General features: G+C 35.2%; 1 protein-coding gene across 1 annotated transcript in view; it reads right to left on the bottom strand.

Annotated features, from left to right (window-relative positions):
• LOC145242005 (uncharacterized) overlaps positions 1–15,436 on the bottom strand; it is a 70,074-nt gene that overhangs the window by 36,411 nt on the left and 18,227 nt on the right. The window lies entirely within an intron of this gene.

Raw genomic sequence — 15,436 nt, 5'->3', positions numbered from 1 at the left:
TTTCAAAAAGTGTCTGCCACGCACGTTCAGCAGTCCCGTTTTGGTGTGGCGATCTAGGAGCTGATGTTTCATGCCTGATATGATGGTTAATTAGTAAAAGTTCAAAGTCTTTATTGGTGAATTCCATACCGTTGTCATAGCGAATACACTTGATTTCACTGTAGGGGGCCATGTCCGCTAGATATTTCTTAGTTGCTAGCAGGGTATCAGATTTGTTCTTTAAAAAGTAAACCATTATTAAACCTGAATGGTCATCTACGAAATTCAACACATATCTATAATGTTCTCTGGCCATTGGTTCTACGGGACGGTTCAAGTCACAATGCACCATTGATAGGATATTTTTGGCCTTTTTGTCTGCTATCTTGTTTTGATAGTTTGTCATTTTCCCTTGCGTACAGACGTCGCAGTCGAAGATTTTTGATGTTTGTATTTGCATTCCATCAACTACAGTCGACAACTTTTTGATATCAGGAATATTGCAGTGTCCAAGAATTTTATGACATATCTGTAGATCATGGCAGGCGGTTTTTGATGGGACTACGCTATTTAAATAATATAGTCTTCCATTTTCTTTAATGTCGAATACAGTTCCATTCGGGTATACCAGTTTTGATTTATTGGGGCTAAAGTTTATATTTGCACCTTGTTTTGTGGCAGCTTGTACAGAAAATATATTTTGTTTAAATTTTGGGATTAGAAGAGCGTTTTCTAGAATACAGAAACACAGTTCACCTTTATTGTTCTTTAGCGAGATTTTCACATTGCCTCTTTTCAAAACGATATCATTGACTCGACTCCCGTCAGCTAGTTCTACAAAATGATTTTGTGGCTTAAAGTTGGGATCAAAATTGATAAAATCAGATTTCTTTGTAATCACATGTGCCGTGGCCCCACAATCGACAAGAAAATTATTATTGTTTGTTGAAGCATCAAATGTACACGAAAATAAAAATGTATTTTCGCTAACAGAGCTCTCTACATTTTTAATGGAGTCGCCATTTTGAGTTCTGTATCTACATTGGAAACTCTTGTGATTAGGTCGTCCACAATTATAGCAAATAATTTTTGTACTTTTCTTAGGAAAAAACTTGCTTTTGGCAAAGTTGCGTTTTTTATTCCTGGTTTGGGTATAATTCGATTTTGGTGTTTTTATGTGTGTATTTTTAAATTTCATGATATTTGTGGATTCATTTTTTTCTGTGATCATTTTTTCAGTTTCTTCGTAACTTCTGAGTGCTACCTTGAATTGGCTAAAAGTCATGGGTTTTTCTTTATGGGTTATCACGGTGGTAAATGGCTTGAAATCACTTGGTAATCCCTTAAGGACCATGGAAATTAACAGACTGTCACTTATAACTTCACCAGACATTTTCAAAGAATTTGCAGTTGTCTTGGCTCTTATAATATAATCAGTAATAGTTTCGGCTTCCATTCGTTTTAGAGAGGTCAGTTCAGTGTATAAAGAAATAATTTTGGGTTTTCCTTTCGATAAATAATGCTCTCTCAATATGTTTAATGCTTTCCAGCCGTCGTGCAGGGCTTCTCTCATTACCAGTGATAGACTTCGGTCATCTAAACACTGTATTAATTCCGCAAAGACAGTTGCATTCTTTTCAATGAAGTAAGGGTCGTTTCTATTTTCAGGTTGTGTTTCTAGTACTTTGTGTAGCTTTTGGATTCGTAGATATCCTAGAAATTTAACTTGCCACAATTCGAATTTTGATTCGGATCCATCGAAATAAAGACGCACACTGGGCCCATAACCTCTAGAAGTGTAAGCCATTTTGAGTTTCAGAACAGTTTCAGATGGTTCGCTGTTACCCACAAGTCCTGGGAGGTGACTTGTTTGTAGTAGACAGTTCCACAGAACAAAATATTCTTACCGTGTCGAAACCCGGGAAAAGAACATGTGAAATTGCTCCAGAAAAGGTTTAATATTTATGAAGCAATTCTGGTTTCTGATTGGTTGGTAGCAGAACGTGAATTAATTTGATTCGTCAGTTCTTAGCAGCATCGTTTATAAATAGAATCGTCCAACTGTGTGGGATCATACCCCATTATAAGTCCAAAATATTGCAACAAGCCACTCAAGTATATGTTGCTAATAAGATGGAATGATTGTTATCTAAAAGATGAGGAACACTACTTGAGTATCAACACTGATCAATGGTATGAACTGCGTTTGGTTACTTACAGGGCGATTCAGGACAAAAATTTTGTCATGGATCGTACGACGGCTTACTCTTTCTTCTTTCCTTTTCACTTCTTTTATTGTTAGATTCTTATGTTGTGATAATGCAATTCGGATGAATACTAAAAAGCAAACGACTTCAATTGCTACCCTTTCTCTTTCTCTGCTTCGCTAGGATTCACTTTCTGTGTCAAAATTATTATTTCACTGCAAATTATTATTTGCAGTGAAATAGTTTTTATTCAGTATTACTCCCAAAAAACTTTATTTTGTAATAATAAAAATCATAATAATGTCTGTTAGTTACTGGAAGGAGAGAATTTCTTATTTTCTAAAATTACTGGATCACAACTAAAAACCACTCAATCATAAGGGCTAATAAGACAGAATGATTGTCATTTAAAAGATGAGGAACACTATTTGAGTATTAACATTGATCAATGGTATGGACCGCGTTTGATTACTTACTGTTATTTGTTCATATTGAATCTGAAGACTACCAGCATCCCAACAAACTATATAATGTTAGAATTACTTTTATAGACTCGGTATATAATTTTTTTTTTTTACATAGACATCACCACTTATCAAGGCCCAGAGGCCACTCGAGGATAAGAGTTAAATTTTTGGTTGCATTTTTTTTCTTTTTTTTTTTTTCAATAAGTCTTGCTTAAAAAAAAATTCAAAATTAGGTACCCCTTTTCTTTCTTTGTTCGTTTGGCTTACTCTTTTTTTTCTTTTCTTTTTTTCATTTTTTTTTATTGTTAAATTCTTATGTTGTGGTGTGGTTCGGATGAATACTAAAAAGCAAACGACTTTAATTGCTACCCTTTCTCTTTTTCTGCATCACTAGGATTCACTTTCTTTGTCACTCCCCCAAACAACAAGTTCTTACAGAGACATGTGAACTGAAAACTTTTTTTAATAAATGAAAATTTTCAGATTCCAAATTTAGCAATCCTCAAATGAAACTCCAAATTTAGCAGTCGTGTGAAATTCTACAAGCCTGTAAGACAGTGGCTTTATGAACAGAAATTCAGAGTTCTTACTGAGACACCTGCAACGTGACACATCTGCCTCAACTCTCCAATTCCCATCCCAGAAGATTGGAATGTGACATGTTAAAATCCCTTTAAAACCTACAATAAACATATGCCATCCAGAAGGTAAACTCTCTCTCACACACACACACACACACATATATATATATATATATATATATATATATATATATTTACAAGCACGCCGATCAGCGTTGCCCATTCGTAAAATACGCTTAAATATGATATTTTAATTAATGCAGATTTCGTATTTATTATTAAAGCGCCAATTCTCTGTTAATTAATATATTGTACTTAATATATAATAATGGCTATTTGGTGTTGCTCGGTTGTAAAATACGTTTAAATATGCTATTTTAATCCATGCAAATTTTGTATTTATTATTATAGAACCAATTTTGATTATTATATTGTACTAAATATATAGTAGAGATTTCAAAAATGTTTTTAAATAAAAATACTAGTAGGAATATGACTGATGTGCTATCAGCTAGAGCTGAAACCAAAACCTATAGCTTTCCAGCATTATTCGGATACCGTCTGAGCTATGTTCATATGTAGAAGTAACAAGAATTTTAAAACTTCTCACCAAACTTTGGCCTTTCCAAGTATATTTTTGTATATTTTTTTATTTAATTATTTGGACTACTATCCTCATCGTCTAGTTGTTGTTTTCACAACGTTTCGACCAATTATTCCTCTAGCCTTCATCAGGTTAACCACAATGGGATAGTTGGTTGTTGGTTGTTTTGTTTTACGGCATATCAACCCTTTTCAGGTTATTTAATGCCGAATCTGGTGATTTTGAAGAAATGCAAGCTAGGGCCCTCACCATCGGATATAGTTTAAGGTCATATCCAGCACCCCACAATGGGATAGGAATGTCACATCCTCCAACTACATCCAAAGCAATTGCTGCCTTCAATAGACGTTGTTATCTCACCATGGTTTGGTCAGCTAATCCTCTAACCAGCTTTGGGTGGGATTGAAACCGCTGCCTCTAGCTCCACGCTCTCCTGGAATCGTAGATATTCCGCATCTCTATCCACTGCCCCACGGGCAATCTAGGTTGGATTTTTTGGTTTTATAAATCTAATTGTTCTTCCAATTGTCGGGTCTGTACCGATTGTCGGATATTATTGAATAAGTTTGGAATTATTTTGGAGATGAGTAATTTGTGAGATGACAACGGCTATTGAAGGCAGCAATTGCTGCGGATGTAGTTGGAGGATTTAACATTCCTATCCAAAACATGAAAACAACAACTAAAGATGAGGATGATAGTTCAAATAATTAAATAAAAAATTATACAATTTACTCATCTCTAAAATAATTCCAAACTTATTCAATAATATATTTTTGTATTTCTGTAAAATTGCTGATATAAATATAGTTTGTTTGTTAATTCGTGTTTTCTCACTTTCATTCCAAAATTCTTTATTTGTTTTTAAGAAGTAAATTCAAACACTTATGAACCATCTCTGGGCAATCCCAGGTAATCCTGCTAGTTTACATACACGAACATACAAACACATCAATATAGATATTAACATTGCACATAACTGCTGCTGATATTTTTATATCAACTTACAATTGGAGCTACCATTACATTTTTAAACAATGCACATTTTTTTTATTCAATTTTCACCCCAAACAAGGCACACTTTGAAGTAGGGGGCTACTATCAGGGACATAAGTTGCAGGGATATTATGAAGGGAGTTGAGCAGCAAGATGTTTGTTCACATTACACTTGAACTTCTGCATGTCAGTACAGTTGGGAAAGCAGGAACCCAGAAGGGCGTTCCAAAGTCCAGGGTTCTGAGAAAGAAACTATTAGATTAGAAAGTTTTCTTACATCTACGGATCTCTACTGTGTAGGAGTAGGATTTAGCTGCTTGTTGGGTTTGCCGGGGGGTATTTACGTCAAGGAGGTACAAGGGCTCGTTGTTCATCAGAGCATCCACCATTAAAATACTTGTAGGACAGACATAGGGATACAACATTTCGTCGAGGGGGCAGAGGCTGAAGCTTAGATGACAGTTCAGGACCTATCAGGTTGGCGACTCTCTTTTGAACTCTTTCCAGGAACGAGAGACTCGCAACAAATGAACCAACCCAAATGTGACAACAGTACTCCATACATGACCTTATAGAGGTACAGAATACTTTCAGACATAAATAACTTTCTACCATGGTAGAGAGAGCCCACCTTCTTTGCAGCGGCCTTGGCAATACTCTCAATGTATCTGTTCCAACTCATGCTCCCTGTGAACGTTAGGCCAAGGAGTTTAAAAGAAGTACTTTCAAGTGATGTGTCTTTGGCCATTGCTATTGGTGGTAGAAAAGGTTTTTTGTAATTATTGAAGGAAACAAGCTTAGTCTTGGCAGCATTGAATGTGACCACTATTTATGTCCCCATTCCATTACAGATTGGAGGTCTTCCTCTAGTATTTCTGCCATTTTCTTAGATATGTGTTCATTTGTTTTCCTCTCATGCCTGTTATAGAGCGTGGTGTCATCAGCAAATATACTCATCTCAGACAATATTATCAGGGAGGTCATTTATGAATATTAGAAATAATAGAGGTCCAAGGATAGACCCCTGAGGCACTCCCGCATTTATATCATATTTTTTGGATGTATGACCATCGATGACAACCTTGATTTTTCTATCTAAGAAGGATTTAATTATGAGGTACTCCCGCATTTATATTGTAGCAGAGAAGAGATCTCCCCGTGAGATCGAGTGTGAGTTAAGCTAATTTATATATAAATCGACTCACACAAAGAACAAAGAGCATAAAACTGGTTGACGTCTAAAAGGCAAACGGACACATGCTATCTGAGTATTCACTGTGATGAACAAAACTTGCTAAAGTGGTGACCCCTTCTTCGACGAACATATTATCTATGTACAAAAAACAACACAATTCGACCTAACATCGGTTTAAACATCTTACTGGAATTACAAAAGAGCAACTGGCTCAAAAAAAAAAAAAATTTTTTTTGCTTTGGACGAACAGATTATTCGTTGTTGTAAGTCTTAACTTAAACTACATTGAATATTTTGCTTTAGTTTTGATAACATTTCTTTTCCTTCAATTAAAAAATTATTGCAAAGTAGTACTACAGACGAACAAAAGAATTTTTGTCCTCTTATGCTAGGCTGTTGAAACTTTATTACTTTATTCAAAGAAAGTTTTGAAGAACGTCTGAAAATTTCCTTTTATTTTCACACACACACACACACACACACACACACACACACACACACACTCTAAAAAAGACGATTTTTCCTATTTTGAAAAAAAAAAAAAAAAAACCTTTATTTATGTGCAAATTTCTCTTGGACAGCTAGTCCGTAAAATTTTCTTTTGTTCATTTCGTCCATTCGTTGTTTTTTTTTTTTTTCAAAAGAAAAAAAAATGAGTTTTATATCTCTACTGCCATTCGCAGAAGATGTGAAATTATGGTTTGCACAAATGGACGCTTTTTTTGAAATTCACGATGTCCACCTACATAATCAGCTACGCATTTTGTATTGTAGCATGCCGGCACCATTAGCTAAAACAATTCAGGATATAATAACTAACTCACCTCCAGGAAAAACAAACAAAATTTCTCGCTTTTATAAAAGTATACAAAGGAAATTTCTAGTTTTATAAACGAAATTTCTCATCAAATAACAGAAGTTATTTAACGAAGGGCATAAAATTTCAAGAAACAAAAAATTGCAAGATCGAGCGAGAGTTAAGCAAATTGACATATAAATCAACTCACACAAAGAGCAAAGAGCATAAAATCGGTTGACATCTAAAAGGCTAACGATACATGCCATTTGAGTATTCACCGCAATGAACAGACCTCGCTAAAATATATTGTTTAGATGTACAACTGTCAAGGACAAACTGGATTTTTCTCCTACTTAAGAAGGATTTAATTATGTTAAGTATTCATCTAGTGATACCGTATGATCTGGTTTTCATGAAAAGACTATTATGCCATACCCTGTCAAAGGCCTTAGATATATCTAGGGCTAACGCTTTACCCTCTCCTGCTTTGTCCGGTGAATGGTTTATACGTTCAGAGATTACAGTAAGGATATCTGCTGTGGAACGGGCTTGCCTAAATCCATATTGCTTGTCAGTCAGAAGTTTAGTAGCTGTAAGGTGATGGACTAGATCTTGATTAATCATGGATTCAAATATTTTGGTGAAAGGCGGGAGGAGGCTAATGGGGCAATAATTTAATGGGGCAGTTCTTTCACCAGAATTCTTGAAAACTGGTACCACAGAAGCAGTTTTCGAGCAGTCAGGAAAGCAAGATTCATTAAGGCATTTGTTGTAAAATTTGAAGAGAACTGGAGCAACCTCGGTGAAGCATTTTTTTAATAGCACAGCTGAGATGAGATCGGGTTCACATGCTTTCAAGGTATCTAGGTTTTTTATGATATCAAGCACCTGAGAAGGGGTGATTTTCAGATCATCTAGTGTGGCATCTGTCCACAAAGGAAAGTCAGGGAGCAAGTGGCTTACTAGGTCCAATGTGGAGTTTGAGGCAAACTGACTGGCAAGCATGTTAGCCTTCTCAGTTGCCATGTAAACAACTTCATGATTGTATGCACATCTATAGCGGGTACAGGTTGTGGAAAGAAGCGAAACAACAACCCCAGATAAAAGATTTCTATTTTTTTTTTTTATTTACACAGGAATCACCACTTATCAAGGCCCTGAGGCCACTCGAAAATAAGGGTTAATGGGTATACATTAGTCAATGGGGTTATAGCATAGTAATCATAAGTAGTGGAAATTTTGTAAATTGGATTACTTGGAGGGACGGTTCATCAAGAACTTGTTTACGTTGGACTTGAAGATAATCAAATTGTAGTCAGCTGGAAAGCAGGCATATGAAAGAGAGTTCCACATGCGTGCAGTTCTAAGAAAGAAGCTTTGTTCATGGAATCTACATTTAGGATTAGGCACAGATAAAGAGCGTGGGAAATTATTGATAGTGGTTTTGGCTAGACAAGTGTTTTTCGTGAAAGTTTGGCGAGGGGGGAACCATAGATTGAAAATCAGACGAGCACTTACCATGAAAATAACGATAAAGCAGAGACAGACTCGCAACGTCTCTTCTGTGAGAAAGAGGTTGCGGGGAAGAGAAAAGGGCATCCCCTACTAAGTTTTATTCGATATTTGCTTTACTTAAATACTTGCTACTGATTGGATCAAATACAGAATCTCAGTTGTAATATTAGACTTTAGCCAATCAGAAACAGCCTCTGCAGGAGCCAGGTATTGTTGTTGTTGTTGTTGTTGTTGAACCAGCTTCTTGCAAAGGAGCAAGTGTCAAGGGAATATAAATTTGATGCTTTTTTTTCTGCAAAGTAGATTGAAACTCCATTTTTAGTTGGTGATTTTATTGAAAAATTATGTTGTCTGCTTGAAGAAATATATTAAAGATCAACAAGGTGAAAATTGTAACCTGCATTTGAAGCGTTGCATATCAATTGAAAATAAGAATTACATATATAAATTAATACATTTAAAAGGCTAGAAACAACACATTTTTTTTTTTTGTATAAACAATTAATTTGCTTCAATCAGAATATATTTCGATGCAAATACATCCTTGTTAATGAAGATGTTTTGTTTTTTCTTTTTCTTGTCCACATGGTGTAATTCTACTAGTGACATTGTTAGTCCGTGTGTCTTAACAACAGTTTGATTTAAAAAAGAAAAGAAAAGATCTTTTAAGGTTATTTTATCTTTTTAATCTTTTACAAGTTATTATTTGTCAAGGCCCAAAGAACACTCGAGTATAAAGGTCAATGAATATAAGGTGGCCACTGAAGAAATAGTGTAGTGATTGTTAATGGTGAAAATTGGGTAAAATTTAATTATTAAAGGGGAGGCTCAACAAGAACTTGTTAACATTGGACTTGAACTTGAGTATGTTGTAGTTAGCTGAAAAGCAGGTCAGTGGAACAGAGTTTCAGATGCAGGCAGTTCTAGAAAAGGAGCTTTATTATAATTATAATCTCCAAGATCAATTTCACAGTCATCTTTAGCTTGGATTATCCCATTACTACGACTTCCATCAGCTAATTTGATTTGCTTCAAGTCATCAAATTTTTATCAAATTAACTAAATTTAGATTCTTCCATGATTATTAAGTTGACAAGAAGATTCTTGCGGTATTTTTAATTTTGATTTCTATTAAGTTTTCATTATAATCCCTTTACTTTATATATCATTTTGAAGAGCGTTTTTCACTCTATTTAATCATTTAAATTATAATCATTTACAATTATGGCTTTTTTTCAAAATGTTGAATGCAAGATGAAAAAAGTAAAAATTGCACAATTTTCTTATTTCAATTCAAGTTAGGCCAAAAAGCTGCTGAAACAGCTTGCGATATCAATGAAGCATTTGGCCCAGAAACCACTACTGAATGTGCAGCACAATGGTGGTTTAAGAAATTTTGTGGCGGTGATGAAAGTCTTGAAGATGATGAGCATAGTGGTCGATTATCGGATGCTGACAACAATCAATTAAGAGCCTTAGTCAAAGCTAATCCACGCACAACTGTTTGAGAACTTGCTTCTGAATTAGACGTAACATATATAATGATTTCAATTACTTGAGAAAATTTGGAAAGACAAAAAATCTTGATAAATGGGTGCCTCATGAATTGGACGACAACCAAAAAAAACGCCATTATAAAGTGCCATCTCCCTTTATTTACGCAACAAAAACAATCCATTTCTCAAATGGTTTATGACGTGATGAAAAGTGGATTCATTATGACAACTGGCCACACAGCTCAGTGGTTAGACACCGAGGAAGCTCCACAACACTTCTCAAAGCCAGAGTTGCACTAAAAAAAGGTCAAAGGTCATGCTGACTGTTTAGTGGTTTGCGACTGGTCTCATCCATTACAGTGTTTTTAATATAGGCGAAACCATTACGGCAGATAAGTATTGTCAACAAATGAATGGAATGCATCAGAAACTGACATTTTATATTTAAAAATGGCAGACTGTATTTAAAATTAAAATCAAGGAAGATAAGTCAGTTTGCCATACAGAATTGGTCGCGCAACTATTCAACATTAAAACATACGATAAAACTCAATAATTCGATAAATTCTATTTTTACTTGTAATTATTTTTGTACTGGATCATTTTTCATAATTTTTGGAATTTATACTAATTTCGACATGACACGTAAGTATGTAATAATGTTTTCACCTGAAATGCATTGATTTAAAAGATCATCAATCTATGCAAACACCGAAATTACTTTCAAACTGAGAGTTTAAAGGCGTTAAAATCACTTTGGCATAGAGAAGAGAAAAATTGCCCGACATGATGTTTACATTGTAGACATCAACATTTAAAAATGATGTCTGTAAATTGAAAGAAAGAGAAAGTACTTTTTCTTATTAGAATTAAAGTCCACAAACAAAAGTCTAGTATTATGGTTCATTTGTGCTGTACCATCTAGACTTTAAAGGATTTTTGTCAGTTTTTCACACAGTTATAACATCACACATGCATCTTTGTTTTATCTATTTATTTATTTATTTTACATAGGAGTCACCACTTATCAAGATCCAGAGGCGACTCGAGGATAAGGGTTAAAGAGTGTACAGTATCAGAATCATAGTAATTGGTATTAGTGGAAATTTGGTAAATTTGTTAACTTAAGTAGAACGGCTCATCAAGAACTTGTTTGCATTGGACTTGAAGAGGGCCATATTGTAATCAGCTGGAAAGCAGGAAAACGGAAGACAGTTCCACAGGCGTGCCATTCTAAGAAAGAAAATTTGTTCATGGAATCTACATTTAGGTTTAGGCACAAATAAAGAGTGGGTGAAATTATTGATAGTGTTTTCAGCAAAACGAGGTGTTTCTCGTGAAAGTTTGGTGAGGGGGGGACCATAGATTGAAGCTCACACAAGCACTTGCTATTAAAATGACAATAAAACACAGATAGGCTCGCAACGGCTGTTCTGTGAGAAAGAGGTTGTAGGGAAGAGAAAACGGCATCCTCTACTAGGCAACAAAGACTATTTTGAACTCTGTCAATGCAGGATAAGTTTTTCCTGTCCATTTTGCACAGATATTTTCATCCACATGTATTTGACTCTCTTGAAGAAAGATTTTAAATTTGAGGAATTTTAATTCTTCTCTTCATTGGATTATTACAAAACACTCTGCAAAGTATGCTTGTCTTGCTTGGGACAGATCAACACATGTTAAAAACTAGACTCAGCATTGAACAACACCAGCCGTTTGATCACTAATTAGTTGAACAACCTGCGCCTTCTCACTGGCATTGGCCTTTCATACATGAGACCAGAATCAACAGTTCAACAACTGAAGTCAAACAGAAACTTCCTTAGCCATGTAGAACCTTTATCAACATCCCAGAAAGAGATTAAATTACAGCTGTGGACCAGACAGCTAGATAATGCCACTCCCACCCTCACTCCAACGGACATGAAAATATCCTCTTTTAAGGTCCTCCTGCTTAATATAGAAGCATGCTGGCTCAAGCGGAATCTCCTGAGAACAATAATAGGGGCAGGATCAAAAATTGTTATAACCAGATGAGATTATAAAGTTGACCCAACCATTTATGAATGTGGAGAGGAGAACCATACGATGCAACATTGATTTGTCGGCCCTCTATTATCCAACTGGCTGCAGATTTTGAAGCATACAAGAATAATAAAAAGAACTGTATAAAAATCTGGAAAAATGTTGAAGAATTCTGATCAGAAAAATATCAGAGAAACTAATGCCAAAAATAGAATCTTCAGATTATGATGAGGAATAAGACAACATAATATTATTTTTTTAAAAATGGCTCCTTTCCTACTGACATGGGAATCCCCCTTTTTGTATTCTTTTGTCTCTCTCAATTCAAAAGCACCCTGTCTCAAGTGCAAAACACTGAACCATCTGAGAACAGTAATAGGGTGATCAAAAGTTGTTATAACCAGATGAGACTACAAAACTGACCCCACCATCTATGATTATGCAGAAGGGGACTATAAGATGCAGCACTGTCTTGTCTGCCCTCTACTACCCAACTGGTAGAGCTTGAATGATCTTGTAGAGTACAACAAAAATACAAAGAACTGTGTTAAAAAAAAAAAAGCTAAACTGTTGTACGACCACATGCTTCAAAGAAAGGTAAAGAAAAAAAGAAGACCATAAAATCTTTAAAGTCTTCTGGTAATCCTTTTAAAAGTGTTGCAATTAAATAATGATTGTCTCACCAAAAATTAAATGAAAGTAATTATATTGCGAGTTATTTCCCTTGATTCTGCAAAAATATTTTTTTTAAACTGTTATAACTGTGTTTAAAGAGTTACAAGGAAAACAAAACACGGGAATAGAGTAGCAAAATGTAGTAAGAAGAACATACAAAAGTGAGGGTTGTTTGTTTGCAATTAAATAATTATTGTCTTGACAACTCATTTTAGTGATGCAGCTTACATTCTCAGGTCATAAAATGTCCTTAAAAGAGTCCAGTTTAATTTTTAATATCATTTTTGTATTCTTCTTCATGTATTAGGTTAAACTATATCCAGTGGTGAGGCCCCAGCTTGCGAGCTTTGGGGAGTGTGGAGCCACCCTTTAATTACCATTGCTCCCAGGTCCACTTTGACCCGGAGTGGTAGTACCTGTTAGGGTCCCAACTATGGGTTAAATAGAATCTGACTTGAAAACAACAAATATATTCTATTAAAAAATTTTTCTTCAAAATCTTTGGATTCGGCATTAAATAACCTGAAAAGGTTGATATGCCGTAAAACAACCAACCAACCAACCAACCAACCAAATCATGTATTAGGTCTGTTATTGCAGACATCGATTTTCTTTCTGATAAGATCTATAGTCATGTTTCCAGTGACCCTCTTAAGACTGTTAGTAGACTTTGTTCATTGTCTTCCTCTGCTATTTTTTCTGGTGATTTTTCCTAATATCATGTTAGGAAAAATCACCAGAAAAAGCTTTTTTTCAAAAAAAAAAAATCACCAGAAAAAGCTTTTTTTTCCAAGCTGTCTGCCCACATTAAATGGCCAAAGAACTTTAACTTTTGACAGTATTGAGTAATGATCTGCTGTACTCTGCCTTATGCATGACTTTTTCATTTGTCTTCCTTCTTGCCTATAAGATTCAAAGAATTCTCCTTAAAAACCATACCCCTGCTGCTTCCAAGCGACTTTCAGCCACCTTCATTACTGTCCAACAATCGCAACCGTAAAGGAGAATTGACCATATGTATGTACACTTTGAACAAATGTATGTACATTTTTGTATACTAGCAGGACCTGTTAACCTGCACTGCCTGGTTGATGCATCCCCCCCCTCTCTCATAAAAAATTAAAGTACAGCTGTTGTTGGTGACTAACCCTCAACCTCTCATGTTAAGAATGGCTTTCAGAATAGACACCCCCAACCTCTCCACATTAAGAACGGCTTTCAGAATAGACACCTCTAACCGTTGAAAAGTACTTGTCTCTGACAAATTTAAATGAGATTTTCATAATCAGCATAGTCAAAAACCTATACAAGTTGTTATGTTAAAGAAAATTGTGGAGGTGGAGCTAATGTAAAAATTTACCCACAAAAAAAGTTATTGTCTTCTGTATAGAGTGATGCTAATTGGTTAATATATTTAATTTATTTATTTCTTTTTTTTTTTTCAGCATAGCTGTAATCTGTAGAAAGTGATGCTAATCAGTTAATATGTTTAATTTAGTTGTTTATTTTAGTAATGCCAGTTGATTAATTTTTAATTTTGTTTGTTTGTTTTTTTTTCAGCATGATTGTAAACTGTAGAGTGCAACAACGATCGGTTAATTTTGTTGGTTTTTTAATGACACCAATCAGTAATATGTTTCAATTTGTTTATTTTTCAACAACAACAATCGGTTAATATATTTAATTTAGTTAATTTTTTTACCATGATTTTCTTCTGTAGAGAACGACGCCATATTGTATAATTTCTGGGGCATTCACTTATTTATTGTAGAAGTGGATTCCAGAATATGCGAATAGTCAGGTATCAGCCAATCAAAATGGGCGGAATTGAGAAGGGATAATTTATTATTTTTGAATCAGGAAATGGAAAGATTATGTTATGTGTATGTATATAATAACCAGTTAATGGTGGTGCAAGCACAATATCATAGGAAAATATAGAATTTGACCCGGTCTCAACTGGTAGCAGTGTAGCACTAAATATTGAGAGAGTAAAAAAGGAACTTCTTCCTCTGTACACGTGACGATTGTGATGGTGTTGCTGATTGGATGTAACATAGCATTTTATTATCACAAGTGAATGTGGCAGAAATGGTGGTCATAAGCAACATAAGATAGTGCCTATCAGGGTAGATGTATTGAATTTGTATGTGGTATCTGTCTATATGCAGATGGAGATAATGTGATAATGACTAGTTTATTATTTTCAGTCTAAGAACTTATCAAATTTTCCAGTTCTTTTTTCTTTTATGCATCCTTTATTATTAATGACAGGCTTCTGTGCCATTAATGCAATTATTTCTACATTCTTTTCTTTATACAAGGTATCTTTGTTTACATTGATATTTGTCTTTGTAACATACAGGGTAGAACGATAAAGTTGTCACCCCAAAGAAAGCAACACTACAGCTTATTTTAGAAATTTTTATTGAAAAAAATCAATTCAAATGACTTGATTATGTAGTAGAGCTGACATCTATTCAATGTAGCCGTCTTCAGCCTCAGTCACCGCCTCGATATGGGTCCAGAACTGGGAGCATACCTTTTCCACAAGTGCCGTGGATGTTTGGCGGATAGTGGCGATCAAGCTGGTTTTGGTGTTGTGGGAGGTCATGTTGGTGATGTTCTTGACGTATGACCAAACAAAGTAGTCCAGCAGTTCAGGTCGGGGGAGGAGGAAGGCCAGTGAGAGAAGGGTACAAAGTCGTAGTACTCCTTCTGAAGCCAAGTTTGGGTCTAGTTGGACTTGTGGGCCAGTAGTGAGTCCTGCTGCCATACCCAGGATCTGCCAGCGCCCACCTGATTGCACCACAGGATCACCACACTTTTCAGCACATCCAGGTACACTTAGGTGTTGACTTTCAAGCCGACTTCAAAGATGTGAGGTGGCATGATGT

The sequence above is a fragment of the Euprymna scolopes genome, chromosome 21 (genome assembly GCF_053919585.1).
Source record: "Euprymna scolopes isolate OS-2025 chromosome 21, ASM5391958v1, whole genome shotgun sequence".
Lineage (NCBI taxonomy): Eukaryota > Metazoa > Mollusca > Cephalopoda > Sepiida > Sepiolidae > Euprymna > Euprymna scolopes.
This window is presented reverse-complemented; position numbering and strand designations above follow the sequence as displayed.